We start from the raw sequence: 26,003 nt of genomic DNA, 5'->3' as shown, positions 1-26,003 counted from the left end.
CGTTTTCAAGGGGAAGGGTCTGTCTAACCATGAAAGAGAGTTGAGGTTGGGTAAAGGTTCAGGGTGAAAGAAACACATTGGTTTCATTGCTGGATTTGGTGAATCACTTACAGTATAGTTGTTTTTTTTCTTTTTTTCAAATAAGCCCATTTTGGAAACAATTATTTTCTGCTCTGATGCATAATACAAAGCAGGGCTGGCCTGACTAAAGTTATGTAGAGGTGCCCAAGGTGGGAATTATTTTGCATTCTCCTACGTCCTCAAGTTTAAAGGGGGGAAAAAGGGGCACTGATAGTTTTTATAGACAATACTTTTTTTCCTAAAGAGTAATGGGGGTCTATTGAGTTGGGTATGCGTCAAGCCATTGCTGTCACAGAGTTGACTAGAATGTATAGAACAGACATAGTCAGGTGATTAGGTATGCTTTCTAAAGCTGCTTGGTTTTCCCGCAGAGACCTTGGTGCTTCTAAATGAATTATGTGGAAGAGCTATATTTCTAAAAGAAGGCTACAATCTAGTTTAATCAGCCAACATCCTGAAAGCAATTTCGAGCATTCAATAAGCTGCAAATTCTAATTGAAATCAGGGGGTGTTAGTTGCATTTGACATTTCTGAACCTTCTGAAGGATGTAGTCATGTTGATGAAAAGTCAGACTGGCAATATGAAACCCCACTGCTAAGAGATCCATCTTTAAGCCAGCTACAATACTAGTTTAATAGTCAGAAAAAGGACTCAACGGTTTAATTTTTTTAATGTTACGCATTTTTAAAATAAAATAATTCTGATTTCTCAAACCAGTATTTAAGCAGAAGAGGAATAGATTTACTGTCATTGACAAAAAAACACAACTCTGCATTTAACCATTTTGCTCACAGCCCAGCATTGAGCATTAGCAAAGTGAGCAGAACCACTCACTGTAAACTAATTATCAAATGTAAACTCCAATTCAGCATTTTTTAACTACCTGGTAGTAGAAACCACATTGCTAGTCTCACAAACGATGTCACTTTTCAAGAACATAGTTGCTGCTCCATTTATAGTAAAATGTAAGCTATAAAACGTAAGCAATTAAATTGCTGTTTTTGGTTTATTTTAATATAGTTCTTTGAAATTTTCTTTTAAAGTAATTGCAGTTGTAGAAAATACCCCATATAACTTCTGTTTACTATCCCTTCTCAAGTTTCCTACTGTATTTTTCTCTTTTAAAAATACCTCATATTAAATGTTTTTAGAGAAAGGAATGGAGGAGAAGATCCTGTAGTCAGTATACTACTGTAGGCTATTACAATACTGACTTCACTTCAAGGCACAACCAATTTTGGGTAGTTAAGTATTTACCTCCCCTTTTTTTTGTAATGGGACAAAGCACACTCACTGTTCACTTGGAAAGTAACTAACAGCTGTTATAAACAATGACACACTGAGATTCCTGTCTTCTAACAGAGCCTATTGTCTCTATGTGGAGCTAAGACTGATAGCGTCTGTAGGAATTAGGATGACTGTGTCCCTTTTAATACTGCTTGTAATCAGTACACTTTCTGAGGGAAGTCTATTAGAATTGTGTATTATACCTCTAGAGCTGAATTTTATATTATACCTAATCTTGACACATAAAGAATTGATCACAAAAATAAAAATTACTGGTTGCTTAGGTGCCAGGATCATGGCTTGATTATATTTCTTAGGTGTAAATAGAATAAAGCCTCAACCAACAACATATATACTTGTTGCTATGAGCTGAGTGAAATTTGGAATTTCCATCCCACAGGGAATTCCAGCATTTCAACATTTGTTTTGTCTTGAAACAGAAGGAAAAGGTGAATTTTGAAAATGTTCAGATTGTTAATTCAGAAAAATTCTATCTGGAAATGTCAAAACACTACCTTTAGACATTTTCAGTTGAAGCAATACATTTTTACATTCCTGAAATCAAAATGTTCCATTTAATTTAGTTTTGCTGAATTGACCCAAAAGGCTTCCTTCCAAGTCAGAACAACATTAAACTGTTTCCCTAATGGATTGCCTTATGAGAGTTATAATTTGGGCCCTTGTCTCCTATGAGCCTGCCTTCCTGGAGAACTGTATCTCCCACAATACAGTGCAGACCATCTGATCAGTCATGGAGATAATGGCGGATAATCAGCTGACCATGAGCTCCCAGGGCAATGCTGTGGCTAAAAGGACTTATGCAATTGTTGGACAAGAAGGCTATCGATTAGAAGTAGGAAGGATATACTACCTCTGTATTTGGAATTGATGCTACTGGAATTATGTGTGCAGTCCTGGTGTCTAACTAGGATATTGAAAAAGTGAAGAGATTTCAGAGAATTGCCAAAAGAATGATTAAAGGATTGGAAAACACGCCTGGTAGTGAGAGACTCAACGAGCTCAGTTTGTACTGTTTAACAACCAGAAGGGATGACTTCATCTTATCTCTTGTACAAATGGATTTCATTTGTCCCTACTGGATTCCCATCCCGGAGTTCCCACATCTGGACATGATCTTGAACACATGAATACAAGTTGCTCCAACATTGTCCAAATTTTGGCTGTTGAATTAGCCTTTTCTGGCCTGCGATTGATAATCTAAATTGATATATCTTTGCCTGCTATGACAACTGGGCAGCAGTGGCATGAATAAATAGCCAGAACAGATGCTTCAAAATCAGATTGAGCCTTTCCTCAACAAAAGTAAATGGGGTGTCGGACTCTGTCAGACTGTATTCAGAACAGAACATCTTGCAACCTGGAGAGCTGTGGATACTGGACACACCCACCATGTACAGTGTGGCAAACCCAGGACAAATGGCTACAAAGGGAGGAGTAGTAATTAGTCCCAGCGGCTTAAAAGGCTTCTCCCAATCCACTGAGGAGAGATGGCCATGGGGAAGTAAGGTTCAGCTGGAAAGGGAGTTACCAGGAAACTAATTAGGTTCAGCTGGCTCAAACTGCTGGAGACCTTTTTAAACCCTCCTCGGCGTGGAAGGGGGTGGGGGGAATGAGAGAAGCAGGGAAGCTGCCAGCAAGTTAGGTGCAGCAAGGCTCTGAACCCTTCCAGCAAGGAAGGCTGCACTCTGTCCCCAGAAGGGGAGAAAACCAGCACAAGGGACTGACTGAGGGAAGGATTATCCAGACCCTGTGCTACCTAGAAGGATTTGCTTTGCCCAAGCCTGTCTCTCCAAGGCTAAAAAGGACTGAGCCTGCTGAGGAGAAGAAGGTACTTTGCCACAACAGGTACTCTTGGAAAACATAACTTTTTTCTCTTGACAGAACTAGCAGGGAGCATGTCAGAGTGAATGATAAGTTTGAACATAAAAACCAAAGATTTTTCTGAGGAAGAAATGGAGCTTGCCACCCTACCATAATTTCTTGATGCAGAATGTTTTGTCTGGGAGCAAACTTCTTTTCCTTCTGTTGTGTTACTGTTAAGGAATTCCACAGTAGGTTATAGGTACCAACTGTCACAATCACAGATCATCAGATTTATTCTTCAGGTTGCCATGCAAACATAAGGCCCTGAAGATCTAGAATCTAGGCCTGCAGAGCTGCCAGCATCTCTACACTGCCACATAGCAGCAGCTGTAACCAGCCAGAGCCAGTGTCCAAGACCTGCTGTGAACACAGACCATGGGAAGTCCTTGTCTCAAGGGGTCTGACAGGCAGCAAACCCATGGGTCTCAATAGGTTTATAGAGGGCAGGAAGCAAAAGGGGTATTGCAGGAGGTGTCCAGGCAACAGTGCAGATTTCCTGTAGCTGCCATGACCACGCCTTGCTCCTGAACTTCTGGCTTTGACCTCAGCTTGATTTGGACTTCGTCTCCTGACTGGACCCTGAAACCTAACTCAGACTCTGATTCTGAGTATCGACCTTGGCTTGGAATCTGACTACACACTTCTCCTCTACTCCCTAGCTCAGGTTTGCCCCTGCTCTGACCCATGGTCCTGACTGTCTGTGTTAGAATCCTGACACCAATAACACATTGGAGAGAGACTCAATCCCAGTCCTCTGCACAAGTGCAGAGTTTATGAACCCGTTTCCAATTTCCATTTCTAGTATTCCTGCTGAAAATAATGACAGGCTACACAGATATCTGCTGATTCTACTCCATTCACCATCCAGATCATCGGGGTTTATGCAACACTGTAATTTCTGAAAAACTTCCAGTAGACCAAAGAAGCTGATCAAACGATCCACATGCAAAGTTAGCAGAGGAAAAGCTGTGATAGCATCTCTGAAGGTCATCTGTCTGCTCTCAGGGAATCCTTTGAAAACATACATTTTCAGAAATAGATTATTGAATTCCTGCTTTCAAAGAAAAAACCCATACAACATCATGGGCAGAGAGAGTTCTGTGGGATAAATAAGAATCAGGAGTCAAAAAATCCCTTGCAGGAGAGTGGGGTTTTTTTTGGTTTGGTTTGGTTTTTTTGTTTTACTCTTCAATTATCTAGTCAGAAAGGTAGCAAAAAAGTTTACCGTCATCATTAAGACACGTACATCAGCCTTATTCTTTGGTTTCTGTGGAGTACTGAGACACCATGGAATATGATATGTAAACCAACCTTACTGCAGAGGCATGTTTGCCCAAGTGTGGGAACTGACTAGTCAACAGTGAGCAATGATGAAACTCAGGGAAATGGTACAGGAGATTCACAGAAGAGAATAAAAGCTAAACTTTTTTTTTCTTGACTGTTTCAAGAGGTTATGAACTATGTCAAGGAAGAAACTTTGGAAAGGATAAAAGTACTGAGTAATCTTTGCATCCCATAATCATTCACATGCCAAGAATAAATCAGAGAAGATTTGCTTTTATACAGTTGATTTCTTTGAAAATTAACATCTAATACAATTTCTGGCTACTTGTCGTAAGTTATGTAATGTTTGGCTGAATACAAAAAGTAAAAAGATGCAGCTGTACCAATGTCATTTCTGGCTTCATCATACTTCTATTTTGATTAAAATCTTCCACAGCTTCAGAATTTCACTCTGTTCAGTGATAAGAACAGTTACTTATGGCTAAGAAAAGCTTAAAATGAAAATAAAAATATCTATCAAAAATAAGCAGAGAGATATATGACATATGTCAAAATTTCAATTACATCTGAACTGAAAGTTATAGGTTTTTTTAAAAGGACAAATTCAATATATTTCAGTGTGTATTTTGGTTTAAAAATTAGATTAAATGGATAAAAATAGTTATGTATAGGAGAGATGGAAAAGTGGAACTTCCTGCTAGTGTCTTCTCGCAGGGCAAGGTGAACTTTTAACCTTCATTGATAAATTGGGTAGGACTGAAGTCTTTTTATAAGTATTTGCCAAAAGGGACATGACATCATCACAAAATGAATGTGATGCTTCCAGTGTTGTTCTCATAGGGCTTGTCTGCATGGTAAATAAGTGTGCAACAAATGTGGAGCAAGCCAGGGTGTGAGGGTACGTCTACACTACAGAATTATTCCGATTTTACATAAACCGGTTTAGTAAAACAGATTGTATAAAATCGAGTACATGTGGCCACACTAAGCACATTAATTCGGTGGTGTGCGTCCACGGTCCGAGGCTAGCATCGATTTCTGGAGCGTTGCACTGTAGGTAGCTATTCAGTAGCTATCCCATAGTTCCCGCAGTTTCCCCCGCCCCTTGGAATTCTGGGTTGAGATCCCAGTGCCTGATGGGGCAAAAATCATTGTCGCGGGTGGTTCTGGGTAAATGTCGTCAGTCACTCCTTCCTCTGGGAAAGCAACGGCAGACAATCATTTCGCACCCTTTTTCCCTGGATTGCCCTGGCAGACGCCATTAGCATGGCAACCACGGAGCCTGTTTTGCCTTTTGTCACTGTCACCGTATGTGTACTAGATGCCGCTGACAGAGGCGATTCAGCAGCGCTACAAAGCAGCATTCATTTGCTTTTGCATGATAGCAGAGATGGTTATCAGCCGTTCTGTACCATCTACCATGCCATTGTAAATTGGCAATGAGATGACGGTTACCAGTCCTTCTGTGCTGTACCATCTGCTGCTATCATAGGTGCCCCTGGCTGAGATCGGCCGGGGGCGCAAAAGACAAAAATGGGAATGAGTCCCCGAGTCAATCCCTCCTTTATGGTACCTAAAAATAGAATCAGTCCTGCCTAGAATATGGGGCAAGTGTACTAGAGAACCAGTGTATCAGAGAACCAGAGAGCATAGCCGCTCCGTGTCAGATCCCACAGAAATGATGAGCTGCATGCCATTCACAGGGTGTGCCCCTGCAACAACCCCACCTGTTGATTCCCTCCTCCCCCAGCCTTCCTGGGCTACCGTTGCAGTGTCCCCCCATTTGTGTGATGAAGTAATAAAGAATGCAGGAATAAGAAACAGTGACTTGTTACTGAGATAAAATGAGGGGAAGGCAGCCTCCAGCTGCTATGATAGTCCAGACAGGACATTAAGCAGTGTGGGGGAGAGGAGCCCAGCATCCTGCTGCTATGATAGTCCAGGCAGAACAGAATCTTTTCTTTATACATGAAGGGCAGGGGCTGATGGAGCTCAGCCCCCTGTTGCTATGATGAAGATGGTTACCAGCCGTTCTGTACCATCTACTGGGAATGATCAGGAGTTTTTTACCCAGGCGCCTCTGGCCGACCTCACCGGAGGCCAGCCAGGAGCACTCACGGGCTGATGATGAGGACGGATATCAGTCCTACTGCACTGCACCATCTGCCACAAGGCTGATGATGACGATGGATATCAGCCATATTGTACCATCAGCCACCGAGGAGGGGGGCGAGGATGCTGCAGTTCACTGCTGCAGCATCGCGTCTATCAGCAGCATTCAGTAAACATAGGGTGACATTTAAAAGAGTCAAGAGAGGATTTTTTTTCCCTTTTACTTCTGGGGGTGGGTGGGTGGGGTAAATTGACGAGCTATGCCCTGAACCACCGCGGAAAATGTTTTTGACACTACAGGCATTGGGGGCTCAGCCAAGAATGCAAATGCTTTTCGGAGCCTGCAGGAACTGTGGGATAGCTTGAGTCCTCAGTCCCCCCTCCCTCCCTCCATGAGCGTCCATTTGATTCTTTGGCTTTCCGTTACGTTTGTCACGCAGCAGTGTGCTGAGTCCCTGCTGTGGCCTCTGTCTAGAGATTTTTTAAAAATGCCTTGGAATTTCGTCTTCTGTAACGGAGCTCTGATAGAACAGATTTGCCTGCCCATACAGCGATCACATCCGTACGGTCCATGCTGGAGCTCTTTTTCGATTTTGATTTTGGACTGCATTGCCGCCCGTGCTGATCGGAGCTCCATGCTGGGCAAACAGGAAATGATATTCAAAAGTTCGTGGGGCTTTTCCTGTCTACCTGGCCACTGCATCTGAGTTCAGATTGCTGTCCAGAGTGGTCAGTGTTGCACTGTGGGATACCGCCCGGAGGCCAATACCGTCGATTTGCGGCCACACTAACCCTAATCCAATATGGTAATACCGATATTAGCGCTACTCCTCTCGTTAGGGAGGAGTACAGAAACCGGTTTAAAGAGCCCTTTATATCGATATAAAGGGCCTCTTAGTGTGGACGGGTGTGGCGTTAAATCGGTTTAACGCCCCTAAAACCGATTTAAACGCGTAGTGTAGACCAGGCCTGAATCTACAGTGTGCCAGCTTGCCAGGCACTAGCTTACTGTGTGGACTCTGCTATAGCGAAGTACATTAAGCCATGCTTAAAAATGCACTCCAGGACTTTCACTGCATTGTAGCAGTGTGCGCATGGCAAGTTAGTGCACAAGAAATTAGTACACTGTAGAGCAGTGGTGGGCAACCTGCAGCCCATGGGCTGCACGTGGCCCATCAGGGTAATCCACTGGCAGGCCACGAGACAGACTGTCTGCAGGCATGGCCACCCGCAGCTCCCAGTGGCCGCAGTTCGCTGTACCCGGCCAATGGGAGCTGTGGGAAGCAGCGACCAGCCTGCGCCGGGATAGTGTGGATAGACTTATGGAGGGGAAAATAATTTGGATTATTCTGCAGGGGCTCCACCCGCCTGGTATTCTGGAGCTAGCTGTCGTGAAGTTTCTTACACAGTGAGGTTCAGGAGCGGGAGCAGGAGCAGGCCAGGGAATAGCGCGGCCTGGCATGAGACTCCAATGTTATGTGGATCCATAGTTGCCTAGTTTTCAGGTGTATGTCAAGTAATTTTACTCACAGCTGTGAGTAAAGCAAGTGATCTTTTGCATGTGCTCCAGAGAGAGAGAGAGAGAGCTCCTTCATTTCCCAGTGCTCTTAGGCATCAAGCCAAAGCGTGTTGAAGTCAATGGAATGCTCTTCCATAGAGTTCAATGGGTTATGACTCAGGCCCACACTTGGGTGCACACAAGAGGAAGTTGGACCCCTTGAAGTCAGCCAACATAGTTGTCAGTAGGTAAATGAAAGTTATATACAGTGTTCTAAAGTTTTGTCTAAACCGCATCGAGATGCTTGGGGAAAATTGGAATTGGGGAAAAAAAAGTGAAAAATGTCAACCTACTATTAAATCACAGATAGAAAATGTATCCTCACTAAGTAGCCCCACTGTAAGTATCTTTCACACTTTGCTGTGTGAGTACCATCCACAATCCTGTGTCCATCCATCTTTTCCTTTGACTCCCCACCCCCACCTTCCTCCATTTTACTGTCTATGCCTCCCATCCTTCTCCCATTTTTTCCTCTGCTTCTTCAGTCCTGCTGCCCATTCTTCTCTTTGCTCCCATTCCATTTTTCCATCCTAATCTGTGCCCTACATACAGCTGCTGCATTGTACTCTGACCCCACCATCTGAACAAGTCATCTTCCACCTCTTCCCTGCTTAGCTTTTAGCTCCAAGTCCTCAGACGGAAATCCTGTAAAATCCACCATAGCAGCTTTGAGGAGAAACTGCAGGGGAACCGCTGCAGTCTGTCAGCAGCCTAGTTATACATATGCAATAGCAGTTGGGATGAGGGCAGCCTCGAAGCAAGTCCATGAGTGTCTTGCAAGATGTATGATGCTTGGCAACCCTGTGACACCCACTCAGAGCAGAGATGCCATACCAGCAAGGGAAGACAGTGGCTACAAGGGGTTGCCACAGCATGGTTCAACTGAGGTCACACAGCCTGGGAGAGCAGCAAAGAGTCCCGTGGCACCTTATAGACTAACAGATGTATTGGATGCATCCAACGAAGTGGGTATTCACCCACGAAAGCTCATGCTCCAATACGTCTATTAGTCTATAAGGTGCCACGGGACTTTTTGCTGCTTTTACAGATCCAGACTAACACGGCTACCCCTCTGATACTTGACAGCCTGGGAGGTTATTTCTTCCCCTCACCACCACAGAACATTCCTGCATCAAACTTGGCTACTCAAATATGGCATGGGAGTGTGGAGGTGGTGGGGATTTTCTCCTAAAATGTATCAGGCAGAAACCTTGTGTTAGGGATGAAAAAAGACCATCACTAAGATACTATGTATTTATCCTAAACAAGAGTATGCTCATCATTATTTAACTTCTATTACTAGTATATTTTATCTAAAAGTTAAACTATTAAAAATGTAATTTTCTTTGTTATGGTTATCACCAGAGAAATGAACTTCAATCTTAGGTATTGTAGCATTAGTTATTACTATACTTTTTATGATAAATAAAGGTTATAGATATTGTTGTCATACAGTAAGTAGTTTTTTTATTTCAGCAGCAACTATTAGTTATTAGTTAGAGAAGGATAATTTTATAAATGAACAGGAAAGCTCATGCCTGGCCTTTTAGACAGGCTTCATTTAAAAACCAAATAAATTGCATTAAAGAAAACTACATATTTAATTACTGAGCTCTATTCTCGATCCATTTGTTTTCATTTAAATAGCAATTGTTTAACTTGTATCCATGCTTTAGTACCACAAAGAAATCCTTCTAATTTAAAGCTCTAAATGAAATAAGTCACAAAGTGTCTGTTAGACTTATACAAAATTTTATAAAATGCAGGAGTCATGAAATGGCAAACAAAGCTTATAAACACTCTGTCTCTACTACATTGTCCTCTGTATGCTTGTAATAGTGATGTTGTGAAATCATTCAAATAAGGGGTAAAGACTTAGCACAGGTATTCTTCTTCTCATGCCACTCACTTTTTTAAACAAACCCCAACAATTGTCAAAACAATTTCAATTATTTTGCACGTTTGAAATAGACATTTGTGTATCTCTGGTTAAGGTCTGATTTCTATAGTCCTTTCTTGACCTTTCTAGTAAGGGAAGAAACATCCTCAAAAGCAATCATAATGGCCCCGAATTCTAGATTTGAAACACTGACATCAGAGCCCCATCCAGGGAAGCATTCTTTCCATTTACACAAACTACCCAGCTGTGCAAGACCAGTGTAGAACAGGCAAGTCAGACTGCTATACCTACCCACCCATGTCCCCAGGCAAAGCTCACTGCCAAGTGGAGGGGAGGGTCTGAAGCAGCCTCACCAGAGTAACAGAGTCAGTAAAAATCATCCTGAAGCACTGATATATATCCAGTTTCCCATTTAACAAAGGACCAGTCACTAAGAAAGTGCCAAGGGAAGTCCACACGCAAGCCAGAATTTTGTGTCGTCTAGCTGGTGAAGGCAAGCAAAGATCACCTGGGCCTTCTGCACACTAGTGTTAACAATGTATCCCTCAGGGACAGTAACCTACCAGAGCCCTGGCAATATCTCCCTAACTACCTGATCTTAAATCCTCCCCTTCTGAGTGAATTCACTGAGAAGGTATTAGCAAATCATTTCCAGCAACATCTAACGTCTGTTAATATCCTCTCCCCATGAGGATTCTGACTGACACAAAGTGAGTGCCAATCATACTGTGCTCCTAGTGATGGACAGTGACAAGACAATGATGACTGATTTTTGCAGACCTATCTACTGCTTTAAACATAGATGATCCTGAGGTCATGATAGCCTTCTTGGGGAACCTAGCAAGAAGAGAGAGACTTGCTGCCAGATGGTTCTGCTTATTTCACTTAGATCTCAGAAGGTTGTGATGGGCAGCTGCTCCTCCCCAACCAGAGTATTCACCTGTGGAATCCCACAGGGCTCCAGTTCATCATCTATGATAAAGCACTGGAAGACATACTGAGATGCTGCAAGCTCAATTGCCAGTAATAAATCAATGATATAGTCCTTTCTAAAGCTGACCACACCATAACCTGCCTACCTTAGTGCTGCGAAGAAACATATGTCCAGGTGATTAACAGCTGGCTGAAACTCAACTTGGGTAAGATAAAGGTGCAGTCAGTAAGCAAGGGGAAGCCTTTCAGAGATCTTGAGGAATCCATGGCCCACTCCACTGAGGGTGTTCATCCCTAGATTAACAGAGTTTTGCATAGTCTTACCTCAAATGTCTGAATTTCCAAGCTGCAGCAATGGCTATAAATATCTTTTCCCATTCCACCTGGAAAGAAAAATGCATCCAGTCCTCACACAGATGAAAACTTGGCCATAGTTATCCACACCTTCATTTCTTAAATAAAGGCTATTTCTTGAAGTGCACCGTACCTAGGGATTAACACAGTAGACACAAACATTTCAAATGGCTCAGAATGCAGCAGCCCAACTTCTAAGTGTCACAGGTAAATTAGAACATGCTACACTGGCTTTTTATTCAATATCTAATCCAATTCAAGGTTATGTTCCCAATTTTCAAAGCCCTCAATGTATTAGGGTCTAATTACAAAAGACCATCTGTTTCCTCACCAATAAAGAAAATAGCATGTAACTGTCATTACCTAGATCAAAGGTCATTAGCAATTGTGACAGTGTATTCTTAATTAAAGATATACTGCTACTGAACTCTCTAGAGAGAGAGTTATGGATATTTTGTGGCTATATGCTACAGGGTTACTACAATATAAATACTTAGAGATAAGTAGAAACAAGTCCTTAATATGCAGTGTTTGCAGGCAGATACATACCAAGTAAAAATGACAGAGAGAAAGAGAAAGCAGCATATGGTTTTTGCATATTTCATATTTATTTTATTAATTAGGCAAAATCATAAGGAAATCAATCTTTACTAGCAGGTAATGACCAGTTGGTTAGTTAACAATCATAAGCAAGCCTAATAATGTAAGAATTATTGTCATTATAAATAGTTTATAATAATAATGTTTATTGAGCTGTATCATGAGTTAGCAGTGGTATTACAAAATTAGTGTGGTGTTTAATGACCAGTTTTCCACTAACTGGAGATCAGGATGCAATCACATAGATTCATCATTACAATATTTATTTTAAGAAGCACTCATGTTCTTTAACAAGCAGAATTAGCTACTGTATACACAGTCGGACACAGAATAATTCTCCAAACTTTCTCAGGCTTTTTCATACCTTACAATAACTGAAAATAAAAATAAACTCATCTAATTTGTAGCTTTTGAAAAAAAACACAACTTACTTTATTAATGTCATTTTTTCAGAGAGCTAGAGGACCAAATCCGCAGCCCAGCTGTTACCCCTGTGCTGCTCTGGCAATGCAAAGGGGCCATAAAGGTAGCTTGACTGGCTAGCTGGAGATTTTCCAGGTAGTATAGTCTGGTGTAGCAACAGTATGCCAGACTGTCCTTTTACCCATCAGCCTCGATGTCATAGCCAGGGGAAGGAAACATCACCAGAGCACCACTGCACTCCAGGTATCCCTAGCTACCAGTACAGACAGCTGATGCTGAGGTGGACTGAAATCATACCCCGCTATATGCTGAGATGTAGTTCTGGTGCTTGCAGCAGGAACATTGAGGCAGCTGACTAGCTAGCTGCTTTTCTAAAGACCCAATCAGAAGTGGAAAGTAGTGGCTTTAAAGACCAGGGAAAGCTATATTGGTGTCTAGAGCCGTTTTCCAACAGGAGGAAACTGGGGGACAGGGCTTTACCACTCTTATCCTTTTCTCCAACTCCCTTTGCTGAGCAGTCAACCCTGAAGAGAGTGGAGGGAAAATGAGTCAAAATGAGAGGATAGTTTTTGTTGTTGTTGTTGTTGTAGCTTCCTAGGTTTTAAAAAAATAGAATTTGTTTTTTTCAGATTTCATCATGTAGAAACATATTGATTCCCACATGGTTCATCATCAGGCTTGGAACTTGTAAGCCACTGCACAGACCTCTGCCTCTTGAGCCAAAGAGAAACACATAGCAGTAGTAGGCTGTGATCATCTGTGGGCCAGCCACTAGGAATTGAAGCACACATTTATCATTGGGTTTCACAGCTATTTGCTGCCCACAGGAGAATATTGAGGCTCAGAAATCCTGGTTTCTCCAAGGACATATAGGTCTGCATGGGAGAAGCGCCCTCAGTTCCTTGTCAGACACCTTTGGTCAGCACATAGAGCTGCTCCTGCTCGCCTCAGTTTAGTAGTGTGGCATTAGTTAGTTTAGCTTGGTAGTAGTTGTTGGGACTGCAGTCCCCTCCTTTTTCCTTTCATTTTTTCCTCATTAAGGGGGTTATTCTGAACTTTAGTTCTAGGGAATGCCAGGATTCTTGGGTTTTACAAAGACTCTTTCCTGCCTGGAATCTATCCCAGTCAGTTATGGGCATTCTCAGTGTCTTCACTGTTTGGGAGTCAATCATATCCCCAGTAAGTGCAAAATCTACACCTTCAAAATGAGATCTCAGAAAAACAGGGAGATCAAGTTTAATTACTGATGACAGAGAAAGCCCTAAGACCAGCTTCTGGCCTCGGTTCTGACAACCCCCCATACCCAAGTCTTCAAGTGGTTAGTTGCCCCATCTACCTCAGGATCCCAGTCACTGAGAGCCTTGAGGGATACAAGCACTGCTGCTATGTCCATCTCAGGGTCTCCGTCATCAAATGCCTCAGGCAAGGTAGCATGTGCATTGGTGTCGATGGTACAGAAAACTTTATATGAACTCACAAGATAGCTCCAGAGACCTCAGGTCCCAGATGAAATTCCATAAAGGCTCTGATTGGCTTCAATACTGTGAAGGCATCTAAAGTGTCATGTAAGAGTCATACTACAAAACAGGACTTGGCACCGAGGACCTCTTCAATTGTGGACCACTATACCAAAGCTGATAGAGATTCTTCCTCAAAGAGATCTGCACCACCAGATCTTGCTGTACCCCTAGTACCTATACCATCATCAAGTACCTCTGCATTTGTATCAGTGGAGCCTGACCTTGGACATTCTTACACCAAGTGTTCGGCATCCGTAGCATCAGCACTGAATCTAACCTCCACAGGATCTTATCTATCTTCCGCTTATATACCAATGGCAGCTGCGATTCTCGAAGGACCTCCTTGTCTCTAATGTGTTGGAATCACCATTACTTACCAGTACTGGACAGCTACTCGAATCGATATTTGCTGGGTCACTGACTCTGCATCTTTCATTTATACCATCTTACTCATGACTTCCTATATCCAGGATGAGCAGTTGCCATCCCCTCTGGATTATGTTGAGGATGACTCTTCTGAATCTCAGATTTCTGTACAGAGTACTCCTGTTTATTATGTTTGACATCATTCTGCTACCCACACTGACATGGACAGAGGACAGAAGACTTCAACCCCCATTAACCTGGTAAGATCAATAGTTGATGCCTCCTCCTATGTCCTGTGAGCCCTCCGGTGGCCTTACTGGGACCCCTTGTACCATTTATCCTGTAGGGAGCATAACATTCACTCCAGCCTCCACTCCCTCCATCTCAACCAAAAGAGTTGACCAGGGCCGGCTTTTGACCTGGGCAATCGGAGCGAAAGCGCAGGGCGATGAGCTAAAGGGAGCACAGTTTGATACCTCATGTGACCTGACCTGACCTGCCAACCAAGAGCCAGTTGGGCTTGCAGAGGCAGGCAGCCAGCCAGGGGAGAGACAGGCAGCACTAGAGAGGGCGGATCCAAGCTGCACCTTGGCTAGGCACTCAGCCAGGTAACTCCTCCGGTGGGAGCAGGGGGTGCCCGGGGATCCCCCCCCTCTCCTGGGATAGAAGGCTCCCTGCATTAGAAGCCAGGCCTGGAGTTGGGCTGGAAGAGGCTCCTGATCTGACCTCTGGGATGGGCGGCTGAGGTTCGGGGGTGGGGGAGAAGGGGTGTGTGTGCGCCAGCAGCTTGCCTCTATGTGTCCCAGCAGGGGGCTTGGGGCAGCCTCCCTGCTATCTAGGTTGTGGTGGGGGACTGGGTGGGCCTGCACTGTCATCCCCTAAGGGCCTCATACTTGTCCAGGAAAGGATTTGCTCTTTCTCCTGTCACTGCTAGCAGGTTGGGGAGCACACACTTAGCTCTGCAGAGGTGAACACCTCGCTAACCTGGATGCTGCAGCCTGCTCCCATCCCTCCCCTGCAGAGAAATGACACATGAGGGGGGGCACACAGGGTCACATGCACCCCAGTTTTCTGCCAGGGGTTGCCTGCTGAGTTCCCCTCCCCCCTCCCTGCAGGGTACCTGTAGGGTTTGCCTGCCAACCCCTCTCCTGCCCCCACTTCCCCTCCACGGCAATTGCTGGAGCTTGGGATGGAGAGAGGCAAACAAACAGCAAGTGCACCAAATAGCTGGGAGCTGTAGGGAGGTGGGAGGTAAGGATCCTCTCTGCTTCCTGGCTCAGAAGCTTCATTGGCTTGGTCCCAGGGGCTGCCTCCCCAAAGTCAGGCAGGTGGGTGCACAGGAGATAAATAGGTATGAGATCGCTCCCCCATGTGCCTCTCCCCACCCCCATTCTGAACAGAAGTGGGAGTGGGAGCCACAGTGGGTAGAGGAGTAGCATGCGGATTCACTGCACTGTGCCCTGTCCCAGGAATGTTCCCAGCACAGTGGTTCTGTAGTTCCATTTTAATGGCAGATTAACCATTAAGTAGGTGGTGCCTTCCCGCTTTAACCTTCTCGAAACCCATCTCCCTTTCTTTCAGTTCTTGATTGCCTATCCCCACCCTCAGACTTTCTGTTTGTAACTGTATCTCTTTCTACTAGTTGTACTTAACAGTATACTGAAATTCATTGGGGCAGGGCCTTATCTAAGCTGTTGGGCAAAGTGCTGTGCCCATTTCTATACTGCATCAAGAATAAATAAGCTCATTTTTTTTACTCACATCTCTGACTTAGTCCAATATCCTGCAAACCTTGTTCATCCTCTGGAAGTTGCTGGGGGTCCTGCTGTTAGGGTGAGGACAATGTGCGATTGTGACTTACAGTTTCAGGCCCTTGAACTGGGACATAACTCCAGTGGGGATAGGCTCTGCCGCCTCCCTCCCCCTGCTGCAGTCCTGATGCCCTGGTGGCTTGTAAATAGGCTTGGTAGAGTGCAATTTTTATTAGTTTGATGCTTTTTTTTAATTTTCAAGCTTTTTTGTATTGTTATAATTTTTAATTTTCACAAGTGTAGGAGGTTATGGGGGGAGGCCAGATTTTTTTTTAATGGCAGTAGAAGTTGAGATTCAAAGAGTTCAGGCTTTAAAGCTGTACAACACAAAGAGAGAGACAAGGTGGGTGAGGTAATATCTTTGTTCGGGCCACCTTTGGTTGGTGAAAGAGACAAGTTTTTGAGCTCCACAGACCTGGAGAAGAGCTCTATAGGTTTGAGAGTTTCTCTTTCACCAACCAAAGTTAGTCCAATTAAAGATATTACCTCACCCGCCTTGTGGCTCTCATATCCTGGTATGAACATGACTACAACAATACTGCAAAAACCACTAAGTGTCAATATCACATGTCAAGATTTACAAAATAAATATCCTAAAACCAGACATGATTTGTTGATGTAACTAATCATTCACTAGTCTCTAATTCAGAAGTTTGTATCACTGAATTTTGACTTTAACAAGTTCTCAAGCAGCATTTTTTTGGATTTCCCTATCTGTAAATTTCAATTATTACTGATGAAAATATGTTTGTATATTCGTGTGTGTGTGTACAGTGAAATCAACAGCTAATTTCTAAGTTATCTGCAAAAAACCCAAGAGTTTTCAGGTGCCTAAGTATCCCCTGGAATCACTGTTAAAGTTGCCTCTCTGCACCCCCACCAAAATCTGAAATGGTGTCCTAGTAAGCCAGGAGTGGCCAGAGGTCTGCAGGAGGGCCATGGGCTCTGGCAAGATGCAGCCCCCGTGTGACAGTGCAAAGCCTGCCTGGAGCCACATGCTGAGCCCCAGGCACCACAAGCCACAGCAACAGAGCAGAAGTGAGGGTGGCAATACACCATCTACCGTGCCACCCTTACTTCTGCGCTGCTGCTGGTGGTGAAGTTGCCTTCAGAGCTGGGTGCCTGGCTAGCAGCTGCCGATATCAGGCCGTCTTGCCAGTGCTTAATTTGTGCTAGGGCTGAGCTCTGGCATCTCTCTCAATACAAATTAAACACTGGGGGAGGCAGTGGGGCCCAGCGGTGATAGGCAGGGAGCCTGTGGAGGGCAGGGATAATGGGAGTGGCACCAAAATGCAAATTCGCCCAGGGTGCCATTTTCCCTGAGGTCGGCCCTGGAACTGACTATTGAGGAACAGGAACCAAGGGCTGTCAACCATCACCTACTTGTAAGCATGCGGATTAAAAAATACTACATCCCAGACCGAGAGTGAGTTTTTATTCTCTCATCCTTCACCAAACCCTCTGATAGCAGAAGCAGTTAATGAATGTGGTATATAACGCAAAGCTATGTGTACCCCTGATATAAGGACCAGAAGAGTCTTGACCTCTTTGGTTGTAAGAGTTACTCCTTGGCAACACTGCAGTTTCGAATAGCAAACCATTAGGTGCCTACATCAAAGTATGACCATTTGAACAACAAAAAAATGTAACACCTTTATTGAATCTCTACCAGAGGAGCATCATGAGCAATTCAAGGCCATCATACAGGATGGCCTTGAAGGTCAGCTTTTAGCAAGGACATCATTGCAGGCCTCCCTAGATGCAGCTGATGCTGTAGCTTGGTCCATTTCCACTGCCATAGTCATGAGTCAAGCATCTTGGCCACCACTGTTGGGCTTTCGTAGCAAGGTGCAAAGTATTGCTGAAGATCTCACTTTTGATGGTCACAAATTGTTTTCAGAGTCTGCTGATGATTCCCTTCACTGTTTGAGCCTTTGTTCTAAGGATCATCTTTGATCAGTCTCGATCAGCCTTCTGATCATCCTCCCCCTATATGACTAACGAGGTGGTAGGGCTGACCTTGGAGAGAAGGCCTTAAAAGACAGAGGTTAAGGGGAGCTAGTGAGCAAGAGCAGCAAACAGGGGAGTTCATAAGAGGAAGTCATAATATAATCGCTATGGTTAGGAAAAGCTGCATCGCCAGTGCCAACGCTACTCCTGTCTCTTCCACCTGCACCTGTATCCAGACAGACATCCTAACCATGGATGCCTCTACTCAGATCCTGGTGTGGATTTGCAGAGACTATGGTCTGCATTTCCCACTCTCAGAAAGCCAGGCTAGGGGAATCCGTCCACTGTGAAAGGTGTCTGCTGGTGGAATCTCTCAGGAAGCAGGTGGAAGAGCTACAGGAGGTGGATGATCGACTGAGGAGCATCCATGCACACTGGGAATTCATTGAGAGTATTCATATGGAGATATCCAAAGCTGAGGAAGCTATCCAGCTAGATAGGACTGCTGTCATATCCGCAGGGAGGATGATATGGCTCTGTCACAGGGAGGATACTGGCTGCTGGTTACTTCTGGCAGCAGGCAGTGCTCTGCCCCTACTCCCAACTCACCCTCGGTGATGAAGAACGGTTATGCTGCCCCGGTAACGATCAATCAGGAATCGCCCCCAAAAGTGAAGAAGCCAGGTGCCCCCCTGAGACTGGGAGGATCGCAGACATCACTCCCAGGAGGAAATGTAGGGTAGTGGTGATTGGTGACTCTCTTCTGAGGGGACCGGAGGCACCCATCTGTCATCCTGACATGGCATCCTAGAAGGTATGTTGCCTGCCAGGGGCTCATATCCGAGATGGTACGAGAGGGATTGTTGAGGATCATCCAACCCTCTGACTACTACCTTGTGCTACTTCAACTACCCAGACATCTATTGGGAAAATAACACAGCAGGGCACACATTATCCAACAAGTTCTTGGAATGTATTGGAGACAATTTTTTATTTCAGGAGGTGGAGAAAGCTACTAGGGGAGAGGCTGTTCTAGATTTCATTTTGACAAATAACCATTTCCTCCCTAAGATTTTGAAAATGGAAGGTAGGTTGGGTGACAGTGATCATGAAATGATGAGTTCATGATGCTAAGGAATAGTGGGAGGGAAAACACAATAAAGATAATGGATTTCAAGAAGGCAGGCTTTAGAAAACTCGGGGAGTTGGTAGCTAAGATCCCATGGGAAGCAAGTCTAATAGGAAAAACAGTTCAAGAGAGTTGGCAGTTTTTCTAGAGAAAAATTATTAGGGCACAAGACCAAACTGTCCTGCTGTGTAGAAAGATAAGAAGTATGGTAAGAGGAGGACTGGAAAAATATAGTACCAATCTATAAAAAGGGGAATAAGGACAACCCGGGAAATTACAGACCAGTCAGCTTAACTTCTGTACTTGGAAATATAATGGAGCAAATAATTAACAATCAATTTGCAAACACCTAGAAGTTTACAAGATAGAAGATAATAAAGTAATAAGTAGCAGTCAGCATGGATTTGTCAAGAAGAAATCATATCAGAGCAACTTAATAGCTTTCTTTGAAAGGATAACAAGCCTTGTGGGAAGCAGATGATGTGTGGTATATCTTGATATTAGTAAGGTTTTTGATACTGTCTCACATGACCTTCTCATAAACAAACTAGGAAATACTAGACTGAGCTACTATAAGGAGGGTCCATAACTGGCTGGAAAACTGTTCCCAGAGAATAGTAATCAGTAGTTCACAGTCAAGCCGGAGGAGCATATCAAATGCGGTCCTGTTCAATATCTTCCTGTTCTGTTCAATATCTTCATCAATTATTTAGATAACGGCATAGAAAGGACACTTATGAAGCTTGCAGATGATACCAAGGTGGGAGGGGGTTACAAGTGCTTTGGCAGATAGGATTAAAATTCAAAATGATCTGTACAAATTGGAGAAATGGTCTGGAGTAAATACGATGTAATTCAATAAGAACAAATGCAAAGTACTCCATTTAGGAAGGACAATCAGTTGCACACATACAAAATGGGAAATGGCTGGCCAGAAAGGAGTACTGCAGAAAGGGATCTGGGGGTCATAATGGACCACAAGCTAAATATGAGTCAACAGTGCAAACACTGTTGAAAAAAATCCAAATATCATTCTAGGATGTACAAGCAGGAGTGTTGGAAGCAAGACATGAGAGGTAATTCTTCCACTCTGCTCCACACTGATTAGGCCTCAACTGGAGTATTATGTCCAGTTCTGGGTTCCACATTTCAGGAAAGATGCAGACAAATTGGAGAAAGTCCAAAGAAAAGCAACAAAAATGATTAAAGGTCTAGAAAACATGACCTATGAAGGGAGATTGAAAAAATAGGGCCTGTTTAGTCTGGAGAAGATTAAGGAGGGACATTATAACAGTTTTCAGGTACAAGGAGGAGAGAAAAAATGTTCTCTTTAACCTCTGAATACAGGATAAAAAGCAATGGGCTTAAATTGCAGCAAGAGCAGTTTTGGTTGGATATTAGGAAAAACTTCCTCACTATCAGAATGGATAAGCACAAGAATAAATTGCCAAGGGAGGTTATGGAATCTCCATCATTGGAGATTTTTAAGAACAGGTTAGACAAACACCTGTCAAGGATGGTCTAGATCAGTGGTTCTCAAACTAGAGCCACCGCTTGTTCAGGGAAAGCCTTGGCGGGCCAGGCCGGTTTGTTTACGTGCCGCATCTGCAGGGTCGGCCGATCGCAGCTCCCAGTGGCCACAGTTCATTGGCAGCCAGTACGTCCCTTGGCCCGCGCCGCTTTCTGCAGCTCCCATTGGCCTGGAGCGGTGAACCGCGGCCACTGGGAGCTGCGATCGGCTGAACCTGTGGACGCGGCAGGTAAACAAACCGGCCTGGCCTGCCAGGGGCTTTCCTTGAACAAGCGGTGGCCCTAGTTTGAGAACCACTGGTCTAGATAATACTTAGTCCTGCCTTGAGTGCAGTGGACTGAACTAGAAGACTTCTTGAGGTCCCTTCCAGTCCTACACTTACTATGATTCTATCGTTCACACCTTGAAGGACTTGAGGGCCATGCTCTGATCTCTCAGGAACTATATGCCTGCAAACAGAGAAAGATTAGCAAGATTCAGATGATGTAGAGATCTTTTCCACCCCATTATTCTACCTTCTGTAGGCCACACGGGCCAAGAGGCCTAGATATTTTAAAGAGAAGCCAGCTACTGCAACGACTCCCTCATCCCAGCCATCTGTGTCATCCAAGCATCAGTTTGATGGTTTGATCAAGAGTCTGGATCACTCGCTCAACAGGGATTTACTGCTCCACCATCCCAGTCTCCTTTCCCCCTTTGGAAACCATCTCTCCCAATTTTGAGCTCTGTGGGAGAGCATAACATGCGACAAATGGGTTTTGGAGGTAGTAACATCTAGTTATCCCATCCATTTCACTTCCACCCTCCCCCGCCCACACCACTTCCCTGTCCCTTTTCAGGGACCCCTCTCACAATCAGTTGCTGAGACAGGAGGTCAATTCTCTTCTACACTTAGGATCTATAGGTCCCATTCCTGTGCAATACAGGGGAAAGGTGTTTTATTCCAAGCACTTTCTGGTTCCAAAAAAAGAACCATGGTGAGAGAGACCGATATTAGATGTCTGAACAACTGTGTAAAACATAGATTCAGGATGGTGACCCTTTCACCTATAATTCCCTCCATAGATTCCAGGGATTAGTTTGTGATTCTTGACCTTTGTGACAAAGTGCCTCCTCTACCTTGGTGGGTCCTGCACTTATTGGCGGATTTGCTCACCTCAGTGATCTTCCCTCTGGTGGAACCCACAGTCTGGGTCAACTCCTCCTGTGTCTGATCAGGAGTTGGGAGGTTTGGGGGGAACCCGAGCCTGCCCTCTACTCCGGGTTCCAGCCCAGGGCCCTGTGGATTGCAGCTGTCTATAGTGCCTCTTGTAACAGCTGCATAACAGCTACAACTTCCTGGGCTACTTCCCCATGGCCTCCTCCAAACACCTTTTTTATCCTCACCACAGGACCTTCCTCTTGGTGTCTGATAATGCTTGTACTCCTCAGTCCTCCAGCAGCACACCCTCTCACTCTCAGCTCCTTGTGCCTCTTGCTCCCAACCCCTCACACACGCACCTCACTGACTAACTGGGAGGCTTTTAACTAGTTCCAGCCAGCCCTTGATTGGCTTCAGGTGTCCCAATCAATGTAGCTATCTCCATTGCCTTCTAGAAGGATCTTAATCGGCCCCAGGTGTCTTGATTAACCTGGAGCAACTGCCATTTGCTTACCATGGTACCAGAGATTTGTTTAGCCTGGGGCTAACATACCTGTTTCTCACTACTTTACTGTAGGCATCTCGCCTTGCCCCATCACACCTTCAAGACGCCTAATTTCATGTCACAATTCATCCCTCTCACAAGAGATTTCTTCACTTTGTAGTCAACCACTACTAGTGTTGCATTCTCCCTTTCAGCCTCTCCTTAGCCTAAAGGTATTTTCACAGATCATGGTCTCTGTAGCCACCCAATTTCGTTGTTTAAAGATAATTGTTTTCCCTTACCTCGATGATTGATTGCTCAGGAGCCAAACTTATCAAGAGGTGTGGTCAGCAGTACAAATGACAAGCTTATTATTCCACTGACTAGGCCCCCAACTAAATCTTGAGAAGTCTGTTCTGACACCAGTATAGAATATAGATTTCACAGGAGATTCTCTGGATTTGGTGGCAGGCTGGGCTCACTTACCTACGGACAGATTTTTCATCCTAAAGAATCTTATCTCAAAGATTCATCTCAGCCCTCAAACCTCAGTAAGGAATTGTCTTCAATTATTGAGAAATATGGAAGCTTGTGTTTTTGTAACCCTAAGCTTCAAGGTACATCTTTGACGCTTTCAGGGATGGCTCAGGACAGTCTATATACTGAACAAGCACAGACTGGACAAGCAAGTGTCTGTATTCTGCTGTCACTCAGCTGGTGGAAAGACCGTCCTCAGGTCTGTGCAGGAGTCCCACATATTCATGATTCCCCTTGCATTATGGCAATATGAGATGCTTCCCTCTTGCAGTGGGGGCCAACATCTGGTGCCTCTCACAATACAGGGCAAATCATCATCCCAAGAGCAGCTTCTCCGCATCAAACTTCTAGAGTTGAGAGAAGTCAGAACTGCTTACCTTTACTTCCTTCCTCTGATAAGAGTCAAATCAGTCAAGATCATAACAAACAGTGTGGCCTGGATGTTTTATATCAATAGGCAGGGGCATGTTCCCCCACATTCTGTGCAAAGCAATAAACTCTGGATTTGGTGCATAGCCAACCAGATAGTCATCTCAGCTTCTTACCTTCCAGGTATTCAAAACAGCATCGCCAATGAGCTCAGCAGACACTTCTCCGAAAATTAAATGGGAGCTAGACTCATGAGTCCTCAACAACAAACCCTTAACTTGGGAGTTTCCTAAGGTAGACTTGTATGCAATCACCGCCAACACACAGTGCATGAAAGTTTGCTTGAAGGAGGGAGAGCGAGACCCCTTATTTATGCATATCCATCAACACCATTACTTTTGAAAGTACTGAAAAAAAATCAAACAAGACAAGGCCAGGGTCATTTTAGTTGCACCAATCTGGCTGAGACAAATTTGGTGTCCTTAGCTCATTTAACTTGCTCCTCTTCCACCGATGAAACTTCCAACCAGTTGCCATCTGGTGTCTCAGCATGCTTGTCAGATGCTTCACCCCACACTGGAAGTTCTGCTATTCAAGTCATGACTCCTAGGTGGTTCTCAGGAATAGAGACTTTCTGTTCAAAAAAGGTGCAATATGTAGTATTAAACAGCAGAAAAATGTCTACCAAAAATGTCTTAATATCTGTTTATTCTGACTCTCTTTTCCCAATTTATATCTCTTTAAATTTCCACAGTTGTACAAAATAATTGGGGGGAGGTGTCAGACAATAATTATTTAATGACAGCAGATATTGAGATTCAAAAGGTAAAGCTTTATGATCTTTAAAACACATCATATGTCAAAATATACAAAGTAGATATCCTTAAATCAAACTAATAACGTTGCAAGCAGCATTTTTCTTACTTTGTCCATCTACAAATTTCAGTTATCAATGGAAATATTTTCTCATCAGTTTCAGCATGTACAATGAAATCTAGACATTTACCAACAAAAAACTAATCTTTCCAAGCTTAGCTATTACAGATTAAAAAAAAGTCTCCATTTTTTAAAAGTGCTAAGTGCAATTGAAAGGTGACAGAAATATGGTACAGATGGTCACAGCTTGGGTAGTGCCAATACAAGCTTTCCCAAATTGCCCTACCAATGTGTTTCAACCCTGGTGCACTTTAAAATAGTTCATTCTCCAGGCCCATTTAGTCTCTGCTGAAACTGCTGGCTAGGGTGTCATTTGTGATGACAATTTCTGTAATGTAGACTTTTGTCTATGATGTCAAGAAGGTCAGGGAAAGTGTGGGACCCTTACTGAATGGAGGAGGCAACATAGTGACAGATGATGTGGAAAAAGCTGACGTACTCAATGCTTTTTGCGCCTCGGTCTTCACAGACAAGGTCAACCAAAACAACACTTCATATAGCATACAGCATTTGAGTGCCTTAGGGGCTGACCATATTCTGAGCAGGGATGCCCAAAATGTGGCTTGCAAGCCACATGTGGCTCTTTTACAGTTAAAATGTAGCTCATGGAGCCCTCCACGTCCCCTCATTCTCCACCTACCAGACTGGGGGGGGGGGAGCTTGGGGCTTCTGTCCTGTGGCAGGTTGGTGGGGCTAGGGACTTCTGCCCTGCAGGGATGGGGGTTTCAGGGCTTCAGCCCTGTGGGGCCCACCTGCCAGTGCTCGGGGCTTCAGCAGGAGAGGGGCAGAAGCCCTGAACCCTGGCAGGCACATTCCATCTCTCGAACTTCTGTAGATTGTTGTATGTGGCAAGGGTCAGTAAGTTTAGCTGTACAGTAGTGTTTAGTGCTTTGTGTTAAAACGCAGTGACTACTGCAGACTGAACAAGTTAGAGCAGGTCTTATTCCTCTTTTAACATAGTGCAGGGGTACCAGCATGCACAGAGCTGGAGCAGGGGCAGGAGAGAGTAAAGGTGAGCAATATGTGTGTGTGCATGTACACACACACTCCCTGACTTCACTCTGTGAAATCTGGTTACCCTCCAGAATCTAGCTCATAGTATATCCATTCATTTCTGCAGGAATAGTCTTAGCATTGTACAAATTTATATTTTAACTTGTTTAACAGAAATTAAGATCTTGATGACTTGCTCTTTAAAAAAAACACAAACTCTGACACAAAATACAGTATTTAGCAAATGAGTTAGTAGAGATTCAAACCTAGTATTTAATTGAGTACTAGGAAAGAGAATGTATACAGCTACTTTGTTTCAAAGAACTTATTTCACTGCTAGATTCAGACCATTTCTACCAGCTTTGCTACAGACCAAAAATCAAGCTGCATGGAGAAGAAATGTACTACCATCTATGTGACTGAACATGAATCTCCCAGGATAAAATAATACCATTACTAAAATGAAGGTCATACTCAGATGACCCTCTTTAGAAGATTTTCTTCTGGGAAGGCTGGAAAAATTATGCCTGTTTTTACAATTTATAAATTTCAAATAAAAGTTTGGTAGGTAAACATTTCTGTGTAATCAAAAGATTGTTCAAAATAGTGATTTAAAGCGCCCAGTACAGAATTTGAATATTCCACGAAGTTTCAATAGTTAAAACCTCAAAACTAATTTGTCCGTCTGTTAACTTTTATTCTAGTGATGTGTTCTTTATTTTCAAAGAATTTCTGACAGTGAAGAAGGGTTCCAACAATATGAGAGAAAATGCTGTATGTGTAACCCTTCTGCCCCTCTGAGTTGGCAGCAACAAGGGC

The 26,003-nt window shown here is 43.9% G+C and overlaps 1 protein-coding gene and 2 long non-coding RNA genes across 6 annotated transcripts in view; 1 reads left to right on the top strand and 2 right to left on the bottom strand.

Moving 5' to 3' along the window:
* The window catches only part of LOC120404363, a 103,865-nt gene extending 87,752 nt beyond the window's left edge, over positions 1-16,113 (bottom strand). The window contains exons 1-2 of one of the 2 annotated variants that reach the window (XR_005597961.1): positions 16,065-16,113; positions 11,187-11,334 (exon numbers count right to left, since the gene is read on the bottom strand). This is a non-coding gene — a long non-coding RNA (uncharacterized LOC120404363). Of the gene's footprint in view, positions 1-11,186; positions 11,335-11,364; positions 11,424-16,064 lie in introns of both variants that reach the window. The other variant, XR_005597962.1, reaches the window with a different exon arrangement.
* CFAP47 (cilia and flagella associated protein 47) overlaps positions 1-26,003 on the top strand; it is a 642,607-nt gene that overhangs the window by 529,680 nt on the left and 86,924 nt on the right. The gene's annotated exons all lie outside the window — the stretch shown is intronic.
* LOC120404360 lies at positions 23,598-24,486 on the bottom strand. The gene is made up of 2 exons (XR_005597959.1): positions 24,418-24,486; positions 23,598-23,889 (listed from the first exon to the last, which is right to left on the bottom strand). It is a non-coding gene; the product is annotated as an uncharacterized LOC120404360 (long non-coding RNA).

Source organism: Mauremys reevesii, linkage group 1 (genome assembly GCF_016161935.1).
Source record: "Mauremys reevesii isolate NIE-2019 linkage group 1, ASM1616193v1, whole genome shotgun sequence".
NCBI lineage: Eukaryota > Metazoa > Chordata > Testudines > Geoemydidae > Mauremys > Mauremys reevesii.
The sequence above is the reverse complement of the archived record's forward strand: the minus strand, read 5'-3'. Positions and strand labels throughout refer to the sequence as shown.